Consider the following 13,602-nt stretch of genomic DNA (forward strand, 5'->3'; position numbering starts at 1 on the left):
CAACAGGAAGCGGAACATGTTCTGCTTCCAAGGCAAAGTTCACAAACCAAAACACCTACTTCCGGGTTTGCAGCGTTCTTATTCCAAGTTGTTCATAAACTAAGCTGTTCTTAAACCAAGGTAGCACTGAACAGGAAAGGGCAACCAATACCACCAGCGGGCTGAGGCACCTTTCCTACGACGAGAGGCTAAAAGGGGGTTGGGGTGTTGAATTAGCAGGCCTCCAGCGTGGCCAAAATTGGCTTTCCCCAACCAGGTGTTTTCCAGATGTTGTCTGACTCCCATCACCCCTAGTCAGCATGGTCTGGGATGATTGGTATCACAGTCCAAAAACATCTCAAGGTACCAGGTTGGAGAAAGCTGGCTTACACCATTCTAAAATGAGTGTTGTGGAATTACTGGCCGAACACGGCCCCAGGTCCGAGTCTCTGCTTTTGGATACCTTCGAGCGGCGGCAAGCGTAGCCGGAGGAACAAAAGGACCGAAAACGCAGGCGTTGTTTTGCAGCCCCGTCGCCTGCGATTGTTCATTCAGACTTCTCAAGAGCCTTTAATTGGGCTCCGCAGCGACTCTCTGGGTCTCGGAGGGCCACGCAGGTGCAGGTGCTAAAAGCAGCTCCTATTTTCGTATCAGTGGGAGTTGCCGTTTCCCCCTTGAGTTGAGACGGAGAGAGCGCTTGGCGAAAAGCGCTAGAGGTTGTGGAGGTGGGGAGGGAACAAAGCTTTTATTTTGTCCTAACACATTTGCTGGTGTATGTAAAGCCACACCCATTGTACTCTCAGCACTATCACCCAATGATTATGCATTGTCTCTGCCCAGAATTCAATCTTTCTCCCCATCACTCGTAAGCATGTGCCAGTGGAAGAGCTGACCCCCTTTTCTAGCCAGGCAGCAGAGATGTTAAAAGCAGGCAGCCAGCAACCTACACAGCCTTGCAGCTGATATCACACAGGTAGAAAGAGGGGAGACAGAAGGAAAACGCCTTTCCTTTAAAGGCCACGGTTTTGCATGCAGAAGGTCCCATGATCAATCTTCAACATCTCCAGGATGGACAGGGAAGGCTCCCTCACCTGGCTGAAATTCTGGAGAACACCTGTCCATCGCGGTAAGCAATACTGAGCTACACAGACCATAGGTAGAGCATCAGTCTTGCACAAGGAAGGCCCCCGGATCAGTCCCTGGCAGCTCCACTACCAGACGGTGAAGGCAATACTCAACTAGCAAGATCAAGGGTCTGACTTGGTATAAGGCAGTTTCCTCTGTTCCTAGAAAAGGGGTCCCCAGACAAATTTGGGGCTTGGCTTCTAATACTGCCACCGCCCCACTCCAAAATTACCGAGGGAATGCAGCCCTCGACGGAGAAGATTTCCCCACCCTGGTGTTAACACATGTCGAGGAACATAGTCTGAAAGCAGCAGACGGCACCATAGGGTGGGCCAGCATTTGATGGGAGTGGCCCAACTCAGTTTCGAAACAAAGATTTGACTGTCATAGAGGGGACTTTGAGTGAGATGTTGAGTGACGGATGGGGAGACTGTGGCCCTCCAGATGTTGCTGGACTCCAGCTCCCATCAGCCCCAGTCAAGCATGCTGGGATTGGCAATTCAGCAGCAATCTGGTTAGCATTGCTTTCTGGTTAGTGGGGAACAGTAGTCCACCGCAGCCAAACCATGGTTTCCACTTCACTCAACAAACCATGGTTTTTCATCCTCGAGGTATGGTTATCTGTCACCAACACTTTCTGAATGGGGCTCTAGTTGGTTTAGAAATGTGACCACAGGAAGTACGATGCAGTGGCTGACTTAACTCCACCACCTCTCAAAGCTGCTACTTAAACTTACTTCTTTTTTTGCCCCTCAGCAAATGTCATTTGGCGACAGCTCTACCACCCACATCTATTCCCACTAAATCAGGTGAGCGCCTCTTCTCATCCCCTGCAAAGACATGACATCTGAACTAATATTTTCATTGAGTATTGTGCACTGTTAAGGGGTGTGCGGAGAGAGAACTCACCTGATGTTTCTGCACACTGCAAAAGCAAGAAAGGCTCAGATGTTCCATGACTGCACCAAGCATAAGCAATTAGCCCTGCAGACTGATCGGGAGGCCTAAAGGAACCAAAACTACCTTAAAAAACAAATCGCTACACCCTAGTCAGCAGGAGGTGGAAGCCAGGAATTGAGATGGGGCTGGACTAGTTAGCTACTGGGGCAAACAAATAAGCAGCAGAAACGACAGCTTTCACTGTGTGCTATAAAAACTATATTGGATTTTGAATGCAATGTTCAAAGAGCTGGGCCACACAGATGGCCATCCTGTGACCCAGTCAGCATAGCCAGCCTTGACAGCAGGGATGTGCAGCGTGGCTGGGCAGTGACTAGGAGGCCAGATGACCACATATTGCCAAACAATTCCAAGAGACCTCTATAGATTTACTCAGAAGCTTGTCCAGGCTTCCCTAATGGCCAAGAAACATTCCTGGAAAAAGAGAACTCCCCCACTACGAGCTACCTTCCACTCAGTGTTAGAAATACAAATATATATACTGTATTTTTCCATGTATAATTCCAGACTGGCTATTCCCTCTTTGCTTTGACCTCATGCCGAGGGCGGGGGGACGGACAACAGCCATTCCACCTTTTCTTACATTTTTATCCCACTTTTTTCCCATCATGGAACCCAAAGTGGTGTAAATGTAAATCTCTCTTCCAGGCACTGACGAGGCCTAGACCTGCTAAGCATCAACAAAGCGGTGGCTTCAATTGTCTTGATTATGCATGGCTCTCCATGGAGGGGCCTGAATCCCAGTTTGCATCAAGCGGCATACTCCAAGTTCCTAGTCCATAGGGATGTACCATTTCAAGCTTGAAACGGAGGGAAGACTGGTAAAACTTCAAAGCAGAGTGGTGGAGATTTATCAGAATTTTAACATTAAAGCAGGCCCCATGCTCCAAATACTAGCAGAAAGTATTTGTTAGGCAATAGAGCTTTCAAATCCCCGAACAGCATACAGAAGATAGATAGCTTTGAAAGCGGAGGATACAGCTTTGGGAAAGGGTACCCAATCCATTGCAACCAAGTAACACTCTAAATGGGACGCGGGTGACACTGTGGATTAAACCACAGAGCCTAGGGCTTGCTGATCAGAAGGTCGGCGGTTTGAATCCCCGTGACGGAGTGAGCTCCCGTTGCTTGGTCCCTGCTCCTGCCCACCTAGCAGTTCGAAAGCACGTCAAAGTGCAAGTAGATAAATAGGTACCACTCCGGTGGGAAGGTAAACAGCGTTTCCATGTGCTGCTCTGGTTCACCAGAAGCGGCTTAGTCATGCTGGCCACATGACCCAGAAGCTGTACGCCGGCTCCCTCGGCCAGTAAAGCGAGATTAGTGCTGCAACGCCAGAGTCGGACATGACTGGACCTAATGGTCAGGGGTCCCTTTATCTTTACCTTAACACTCTAAATACGGAAGCCATTGGAGACTGGGGGCGGGGGGGACAACAACAGCCTAAAGCCACTATAGTGGAACCTCGTGATACGTACCGTCCTCCTTACGAATGCTTCAGGTTACGAGCTCCGCTAACCCAGAAGTAGATTCTCCCAGTTGCAAACTTTGCCCCGGGATGCGAGCGGAAGTCGCGAGCCAGCGGCGCAGCAGCAGCAGGCAGTGCCATTAGCGAAAGCGCGCCTCATGTTAAGAACGGTTTTGGGTTCCTAAGGACCTCCGGAACGAATGAAGTTCGTAGCCGGAGGTACCACTCTGCTTGTCCAGCTCTCCCATAATTGTGTACTTCAAATTCTCCAGTTGGGCTACAACTCACATCAATGCTCATTGATGGGTGTTGTACTGCAAAACATCTGGAGAGCACCAGGTTGAGGAAGGCTGGCCTAAGACTGCCAGCACGGAGGTTTCCCCCCAGCTCATCTAGCTCCCCTGGTTCCTACCCCCCACAGAGAGACAATCAGAATTCCCATCGACAAATTACAAGGACACTATCACAATCTCACTTAACCTTATTAGCAAACAAAAATGAGTGGCAGGCTACTTCAGCATCTTTGAGGTGGTCTGTGCAAAGGTGACAAGTCCATGTTGGGACGGCACAACCAGCAGCTGCCACAGCAAATATAATATTGCTTAAGAACAGGGATCTCTTCCCCACCCACCCGCGATCCCCAAGAGGACACTTTGCAAGAGTTGCCCATGGATACAAACCCATGAGAAACTTTCTGAAGCAAACACAAGGTCCCTCCAGTTCAGCATCCTGCTCTCACGTCGGCCAACCAGATGCCTATGGGTCTCCTGTGAGCAGGACAGGAGCACTATATGCCTTCTCCTGCAATTGCTCCCCAGCAACTGGTATTCAGGATCATGCTGCCTGGAGGCTGTATGACTAGTAACCACTGACTGCCTTTTCCTCCGAGAATCTGTCCAATTCCCCTTTAAAGGCATCCAAGTCGGTGGCCATCACAGCCTCTTGCGGGAGCAAATTTCACAGTTTAACTGAGCACTGCACGAAGTGGTACTTTCTTCTTGTCTGCCCCGAATCTTCCAACATTCAGCTTCAATGTGGGTCCCCGAGTTCCGGAATAATAAGAGAAAGAAGTCTCCCCACCCGCTTCCTCCTAGACCAGGGGTCAGCAACCTAAAGTCCATTGGCCACAAGCGAGCCTGACCCAGACGAGCAGCCCGCTTGGTGAATCCCCGCACACTGTGCTAAACCAGCATAGCACAGCATGGGGACTAGGTTCTGCGGTGCCGGAACTCGCGTCTGCACATGCACAGATGCCGGAAATCCCGTCTGCAGATGCCAGAAATCGCGGGCGCTCGCACTCATGTTGTGTGCGCTATCTGGCCCACGGAGGGATCTCCACTGGAGTGAACCAGCCCAAGTGGGGTAAACCTTGCCGACCCCTGTCCTAGACTATGCCTAATTTCACACACCTCTATCATGCTTCCCTTATGCACATGCCTTTCTCCTAAACTAGATGAAAGCTCATGCCAAGAACAAACTTAGTTGGTCTCTAAGGTGCTACTGGAAGGAATTTTTTAATTTTTTATATTGTTTTCCCAAATATTGTGTGACCTTTCTTCCATGGGTGAAGAGACTCTAACCTATAGATCATTTTTTTGTTCCTCTTTGCTGAAAATTCCTCTCCAGCTCCTTCTAAATGAACAGTGACCAGACATGCATGCAGAACTCAAAATGCAGCCTCACCACAGATTTGTGAAGTTGAATAGGGAATGTGCATTTTCCAGAGCTGCCGCACATTGGGTTGACATTTTCACCAAACTACTGTTCCCATAACCCTCCTAACTGTTAAAGTGGTACACTTTAAATGTGTAGCATGGCTGGGACCACCCCTCTGCAATTTAAGTGAAGGCGAAGAACCATTTGCCATTTCTTCTCCCAAGAGAGCATCTCTCCCTGGCTTGTTTTTCCACCACTGGATCTCAGGGGAGGATTCCGCGAGCTCCAGCCATCGATTAGACTAGACTGGAGAGCTTGCTCCAATTCTAGCATCTCCCACATGTGGTTTCCACCTCTGCAGCTACCCTCCATCCCAGAGGCCTAGGTGGAGCGGAGGGAGAGCAGGAGGTGTGGCAGAACACACAAGACGACTTAACACCTGACTGCCAAAAAAACCCCCAGAAACCCTGACACACTATCATGGCCATCTTTGAATCACTTCTAGGGAGCTGTGATCTCCACCAAGCTCTGCATATCAGAGCAAAAAGACCTGCTTCTGTTTCATAGTAACTCCCATCCTCGAACAAGCAGACTCATACGCCAGCCCCTGCACATCTCAAATGGTACGGCAGTTACAGTCGTTCCTGGACCGAGAGTCTGACCGAAGCGGTACAGGAACTGGTGACTTCAAGACTGGACTACTGCAATGCACTCTATGTGGGGCTTCCCTTGAGCTGGACCCAGAAGCTGCAACTAGTACAGAATGCTGCAGCGTGGTAGTTAAGACGAGCGAGACCCTCTCTGCATAGTACACCGCAGCCTTTAATAGGTAAAGCCCTTAATAGTTTGGGACCACTTTACTTGCAGGATCGCCATGTCTGAGATATAACCACTTTTCTGCTTCGATCTGCAAAACTGGCACTGTTACAGGTGCTGCATAATACTTGCTTGTGCATTTGTAAGAAACCTATTTTTAAGTGTAGGAGCAAATACACTTTGGAACTCCCTGCCAATTGACATCAGGACAACACCTTCCCTGTACTCTTTTTGGCACCTGCTTAAACATTTTTGTTTAGGCATGCCTGTCCAGACATTAAGTTACATGTGCTTTATCTCTTTTCCGCTACTGTTGATGTTAACTATCTTCCGAATGCTCTTCAATAATGTTTTTAACTATTTATTGAAAATTGTAGCATTTTATTTAATATTTTTGTAAACCATTTCAACTTTAAAAAAATCAAGCAGTGTATAAATCTTGAATTCATAGCATATAGATATAAGTTAATGGGAATGAAGACTTCAGATCACCCTCACTCAAGAGGCACCTCATCCTGTTTGATTGAGAAGTGAATGTCGAAACCAGTGCTGCACATTTCAGAACTCAAGCTTGTCTCAATAGTCTTTGTGTCTCCAGCATTCTGCAAGTCCCTCCACACTCAGGTGAACTTCTATGTCCCGCCAAGGTTGTTATTTCCACGCACACTAGCTTTTGCCCCAGAGAGACAGACAACTTAATAGCTGCATATGAAATCGGGGTAAGAATTATAGCAATCCATACAGTCAATCTTGACCTGAATTGGTTACAAACTTCAGTAACCAACACTAAGAGTAGGCCAAAGCCATCCTTGGAGCAAGCGCAGAACTGTTAAGGCAACAGGCATCAAATTTAGTAGTTATCGTAACAGTCAAAGGGAGAGAGTTTGGCACTATTCTCTTCCATGCATTCTCCAAGACCATTTTATTCCCCCATTCTTCTAGTCCTCTTGATGGGAGCAGATAAAGTCTGATCGCAACAGGAAAGAGGGATGGGGAACCTTAAGCCCTGGGGCTGAATGCAGTTCTCCATGCTTACATCAGGCCTCTAGTACAAGCCACACCCACTCACCAACCATGCTCTGCGCCTTCCTTGTACACTTCTGCCTGGCTTGAATGAGTCCTCGAATTGTGACAATGCTTCTCACTTGCCTAGATGATGCATGCAAATGCAGAAACCTCTGGCTTTAGTGTAGCTTGAACGTAGCCCATTGAATGCCAATGTATGGTAAAAGATGAAGAAATGGGCCTCCAGGTGCGTGTTAGGGTTAAAAATGGGTGCTGGGCCTGAGAAGGCTGAAGATACCTGCATTATGCTGAAGGATAAGGCTACAAAAAAGCTTATTCATCCTCTTAGTGAAGTCCCCACATTCCAACTGTGCAGTCAGCATCTTATTCCCCATTTTATCTTTTCTTGTTTCAAAGCCAATCTCTCACAACAGCCTTCAGGGGACACACCACTACCTTAGGGCCCCTTGCCACTATTTTAACAGCCACATCTGAAATGCCCTATTGTACCTCTCTACTGCCACAATCCATTTCTCACAGTTTAAAAAAACACACCCTCCTTTATGCAGAGTCAACCTGAGCCCACATTATCTTCCTTTCTTCCCAATGGTGTCCTGAACCCCTCTTCATTAATTGCCTGCTTTCTCACACATGCACACGCTTCTCTCAGCATCCCACCATACCCCTGTATCTGCTGTTGTCACTCTCGGGTGAAGAACCCCCTCACCCAATGAAAGATACCCCAATATCGCTGCCTACCCTGTTTCCATCACCCTAACCTCCACTTACCTGCAGCAGTTTCCCCACATCAGACCTCCCTTTAACCTTAAGGAAACCCCAATCAAATTCCCTCCACTCACCTTTCACCCAGGGGCATCTGTAGAAATGTTATGGGGGCAGGGGGCCAAAGCAAAAGACTGAAAGTGGGGCAGGGTAGTTTCTCACACAGACAAAAATGAGGGGAATCGCACTTTTACGTTTTGTCTCATACTCCGAGGGTCAACAAATGCTGGAAACTTCCAATATTTTTTTTAAAATGAAGAACCTTGGGAATTACAGCTCATCCACAGCTAACTGTCCTCCCCTTCGCTGCAGCTAGCCAAGCCAACACCTCTGTGCATCCCTATCTCCTTTGAGCCCTCGCTGCTTAAGAAACCCCTATAATTTCTCTGATCAAGCCTTCCCATTCTCCTGGACCCCCTTTGGAACAGCACAGCCCCCTCTCTTTTTCCTTTAATACACCTCAGTCACCCCATACCATCCTCTATATCCCTTCAACCCCACCTGCTCCACAGGCCCGCATACTCTCCCACCCCATTTTAACGCCCTTCAAACCCCTCTGAACCTCCCTGGTGAGCATCGCTACATGGACCACCCACCCACCCACCCCACATCCCTCTAGACCCCTCTCTGGTGGAGACACCCAAAGCAGAGCCCCACGCTTTCCTTTCACCGCCACGCCATCACTGGCCCCCTGCACCCTTTCGAGGCACCCCACCGACCACCGACCCCACATCCCTTCAAGCCTCTCTGCCGCTCATCACTATGTCAGACCCCCAGATATCATCCCCACCACACCTCTGCAATTCCCCTTCCACCTGCTCTTGCTGAAAACCACATATAACGAGCATCCCCACCTCTCTTTTTTTGCAAGGGAGCCCCCCCCCCAGATTCACCCCCCGCCCCAAAATCCCTGGCTGCCCTGCGTGCTCCCTGCAGCCTCGCTCCCCTCGCACGGCATCCTTCGGCCTCTCTGCTGCCAGGCCCCGGCGGAGGGACCAGGCTCTTCCCCCGCGCCGCCTCACCTGCGCTGCTGCTGCTGCTGCTGTGGCGGCGGCGAGTCCCGCTGCTGGAGGCTCAGCGTGGCGGTGGCTGCGGCGGCCGCCGCCGAGGCCGGGAGGAGAAGGAGGGGAAGGAGAAGGAGAAGAAGCCGCGAGGGGGAGGCGGGTGGTGGAGGCTGCTCCGACTCCTCCACCGCCGGCGCCGCTGCTGCTGCTCTTGCCGCAGCCTCCGCCCCCTGCCGCTTCCCGGCGCCGACTGACAAGGAGCGCGGCTCGGACACGCCTCCCCGTCCCCGCCCTCCGAGCCTCCTTAAATAGGGCACCGCCTCCTCTCCCCGCCCACTTCGACACCGGGGCCAATCAGCGGCCACGGCTGCGCGAGGACCGCCCACCCCTGCCCGCGGCTCGGGCTCCAGTGCGCAGGCGCGGGAGAGCCTCGGGTTGAATGTAGACATGCGCCAGGTATAGAGAGGGCGCGCGCTCCCGGCTCTTCTTCGCGCGCCCTCCCCTCTCCCCCCCCCACCACGCCTAGAGATACGGAGTAAAGTTGGCGCGCAGGCTTGACTTCCGGCATTTTGCGGTTGTGGTTCCGAAGGCAGCCATATGCGGGGCATGAAGCACGTGGGGGCCGCTAGAGAGGCTGCTGTGTGCGGGGACAGCTGATAAAGAGCCTAAAGAGATTCTGAGAGGAGGTGCCACGGGGTCTGTTTTGAAGCTTTTGAAAGTCGGTGGGGGGTGGGGGAGTCGCTCTAGCCCTACGGTTGGCTTTGCCATGGTAGCACAGCGTGCTCAATTGGTAACCAGAAGTAGCGAGAGGTGGCTATTGGGAACTTGACACACAGGCTGTTGCGTCGCTGTGCCTTCTCTGTATTGTTGGGAGCCGCTTTCAACACAATTTTCTTTCGTGCACAATTTTAAGGGGCCGGGCCTACCATTAGATGGAGTGAAGTGGTTGCTTCGGGCAGCTGGTTTTGGGTGTTAGGAAACGGCAGCAAACCGCTAGCCATTTATTCTATTGATATTATTGGCATTATTTTCCAGAAAAACGTGGTCGCCTTCAGCACCAACCCCTGCATTTCCCCTGATATTTAGGATCAAATATTAAATGCATCTTATTATTAACCCTGCCAGATGGTGCAAGGCACTGAATTACTGTGTTAGCTCTTTTGCACATTTTTTTTTGTGTGTGTGTTATAATTTCATCTCTTTACCTGGCCATGCTCAATTGTTTTTCATTCTCTCTTTGAAGTGGTGGAATATTTCATTAGTTCTGTTCTATGTTTAAGAAAGAAAGGAATCCAGGATGGATCAATAACGACACACCTTCAAAACAAAATAAAAAATAAAAAAATTCCTTCCAGTAGCACCTTAAGAGACCAACTAAGTTTGTTCTTGGTATGAGCTTTTGTGTGCATGCACACTTCTTCAGATCGGAAGAAGTGTGCATGCACACGAAAGCTCATACCAAGAACAAACTTAGTTGGTCTCTTAAGGCAGTGTTTTTCAACCTTTTTTGGGCAAAGGCACACTTGTTTCATGAAAAAAATCACGAGGCACACCACCATTAGAAAATGTTAAAAAAATTAACTTTGTGCCTATATTGACTATATATAAAGTAATTTTTCAATTTTTCCCACGGCACACCAGGCAACATCTCGCGGCACACTAGTGTGCCACGGAACTGGTTGAAAAACACTGTCTTAAGGTGCTACTGGAAGGAAATTTTTTATTTTGTTTTGACTATGGCAGACCAACACGGCTACCTACGTGTAACCGACACACCTTCAGTCTGTCCTCTGGCAAAAGTAATTTCACCTAGGCTATGTTCTGTCCAACCACACATTTTATTATCTTGCCCAAGACTGGCCTCTGATTCCATGAATTCAATAGGTCTGGAGAGTTTCTCTTTTCATTCCTCTTCTCCCCTCTGATTGCAAAAATACAGAAACCATTTTCCCCCTGGAGGACAATATATTACCAAGTTATCTGAAGGTCTGTTTGCACTCATACAAACCTACTGGATATACCACTGTTTTCTGGCCTGTCATTTGTTAAGATCAGATTGGCAGGGCCTTTTGGTGATGGCACAACAATTGCATGTTTCCGACTTGGGCAATATCTACACCCCATCTCTTCCCACTGTCATAAATTTTTAAAAAAATCCTTGTTATTTTCTCAGACATGTTATAATTGATTTTATTCTTTTCGTAGGCTCTCAGATGTGATATTTATTGCAATGCATTTTAAAAAGTGTTTCATATTGCACAATATAAAATTGTTTTCGTTTACCCTTTTCTGAGAAATGCCTTGGGAGTGGGATACTATTTTAACTAAAATGAATATTTTGTGCTGTATGCAGAACTAAGCCCTACTAGGTGTGATTTTCACACTGACCATCCAGCTGCCCTGAGGAAGCTCATAAACAAGACAAAATGATAAGAGCTGCTGCTTTGTTCCTCCCATCAGGAAATCATAGCTATGCTGTTTGTAAGTACAGAGGCTTCTTGCTTTAATCATAGCCAACTTGTCCTTAAAATAAAGCTTTTTATGGTGGCAGCCATAACCAAATCCTATGGCAGTGAGTTTCACAGAACCTGCATTCAGTGGCAGGGGTCACCCTTTGACGTAATCGTGAGAAAGATAATGCCCACATGTTCGAGAGGGTGATACATTCAGGCTAATGATGGCTTCCTATCATCCTTATCACTCCTAGCACAATCTTGCAGCATTGCTTGTGCTCCAGAAAAATTTCTAGTGATTCACATTTTTAATGGAACACAGTGACACCTAGAGGCTGTAATGCAACACTGCAGCTAGGGGGGAAATCAGCCGCTGAATTAGAGGGAGCAGTCACCAAGCTGAGGGGAAAATCTAGAGAAATCTCTAAAATCTGAAGAAGTGTGCATGCACATGAAAGCTCATACCAATAACAAACTTAGTTGGTCTCTAAGGTGCTACTGGAAGGAATCCCCCCCCTCTAAAATTGGTTTGTTTGTTTTCAAATAAAGGGGTGTCTACAGCTCAGACATAATGCAAACAAGTCATGTGATGTGTTGGTGGCCTCACTGAGCAGGTGGGAAACTAGGGAATGAGGAAATGCAATGAGGACGTTTCTTAGGAAGATGACAATGCTGGAGATTAAGAAAAGGAAGATGAGAAAACCCTGAGGGTTTTCCTCAAGGAAAAGTGTTAATGTAAATGAGGACAGTCTGACAGACGCCACTCTTCCCTGGCAAATATAACCTCAGCTCTTTAGGCTGGCCCCGGAAAAGACTGATACAAGTTGGTTTATTTTGATTTGATTCAATTTATGAATTATCTTTCTGCAAAATATCTCCGAAGCGATTTCACAGTAAAAACAAGAAAACTGATTTTAAAAAAATCTATATGGGAATACAATTAAAAACAATTTCAAATTCAGAACAGATTCAGACACATTTCATTTTGTTTATTGGTTTTAACATATTTGTTAGTTGCTTTTTCTTGCACAAGGCAACTCAAAGCAACTTACAGTGGTACCTGGGCTGACGAACAAATCGGTTCCCAAGTGTTCCGGTTTTCGACGTTTTTCGGAAGCCAAACGTCCGATGTGGCTTTCGGCTATTGTTTCCAGGGCGCCTGCACAAATTGGAAGCTGCGCCTTGTTTTTTGAACGTTTTGGGAGTCAAATGGACTTCCGGAACAGATTATGTTTGAGAACCAAGGTTCCATTGTATATGTTACATTTTTTTAAAAAAAAAGCATTTTCACAGTGTTTTTTATATCTGTATGGTCTGAAGTTCAACATCATCACCTTCTGACAAATAGAAGAGGAAGAAATGGAGGCAGGGAGAGATTTTACTTTCTTGGGCTCCATGATCACTGCAGATGGTGACAGCAGTCACGAAATTAAAAGACGCCTGCTTCTTGGGAGGAAAGCAATGACAAACCTAGACAGCACCTTAAAAAGCAGAGACATCACCTTGCCGACAAAGGTCCGTATAGTTAAAGCTATGGTTTTCCCAGTAGTAATGTATGGAAGTGAGAGCTGGACCATCAAGAAGGCTGATCGCCGAAGAATTGATGCTTTTGAATTATGGTGCTGGAGGAGACTCTTGAGTGTCCCATGCACTGCAAGAAGACCAAACCTATCCATTCTAAAGTAAACCAGCCCTGAGTGCTCACTGGAAGGACAGATCCTGAAGCTGAGGCTCCAATACTTTGGCCACCTCATGAGAAGAGAAGACTCCCTGGAAAAGACCCTGATGCTGGGAAAGATGGAGGGCACAAGGAGAAGGGGGTGACAGAGGACAAGATGGTTGGACAGTGTTCTTGAAGCTACCAACATGAGTCTGACCAAACTGCGGGAGGCAGTGGAAGACAGGAGTGCCTGGCGTGCTCTGGTCCATGGGGTCATGAAGAGTCGGACATGACTAAACAACAACAACAAGATTCAGCCTCTGGCTGTATACCTTTAAAGCGTGCACACCCACAAATCCAAGGAATGGTCGTTTGCTAAGGGTGCTGGGAATTGCAGTTTATTTGAGGGATAAACCTCAGTTTTCAGGATTCATGGGCGGGAGGGGTGTACAGTAAATGTACGGTATGTACACAGCTTTATTCTTAATCATGTGCTGCGTTTGACTCAGCCCCATCTGCTCTCCATCATAAAAGTACTGAACCCAAGACTTGGCAGCCTGAAGGTGGAATCCAGTTTGGCGTATGGCTCACGCGTCGCTTGGTCACCTAACAGGGCCTGTGATTAAACTTCAGCCCTGAGGGGAGTTGGGAGCTGCCTGAAAGTAGTCTATTACATAACCCAACAGGGCCTGGGAA

The 13,602-nt window shown here is 48.1% G+C and overlaps 1 protein-coding gene across 1 annotated transcript in view; it reads right to left on the minus strand.

Annotated features, from left to right (window-relative positions):
• Positions 1–9,068, minus strand: part of LOC117058030 (vigilin-like) — a 49,785-nt gene extending 40,717 nt beyond the window's left edge. Inside the window, 1 exon segment of the mRNA XM_033168904.1 lies at positions 8,812–9,068. The gene's annotated coding sequence lies outside the window, so the exon portion shown is untranslated.
• Between the last annotated feature and the right edge of the window lie 4,534 nt (positions 9,069–13,602).

Source organism: Lacerta agilis, chromosome 14 (genome assembly GCF_009819535.1).
Source record: "Lacerta agilis isolate rLacAgi1 chromosome 14, rLacAgi1.pri, whole genome shotgun sequence".
NCBI lineage: Eukaryota > Metazoa > Chordata > Lepidosauria > Squamata > Lacertidae > Lacerta > Lacerta agilis.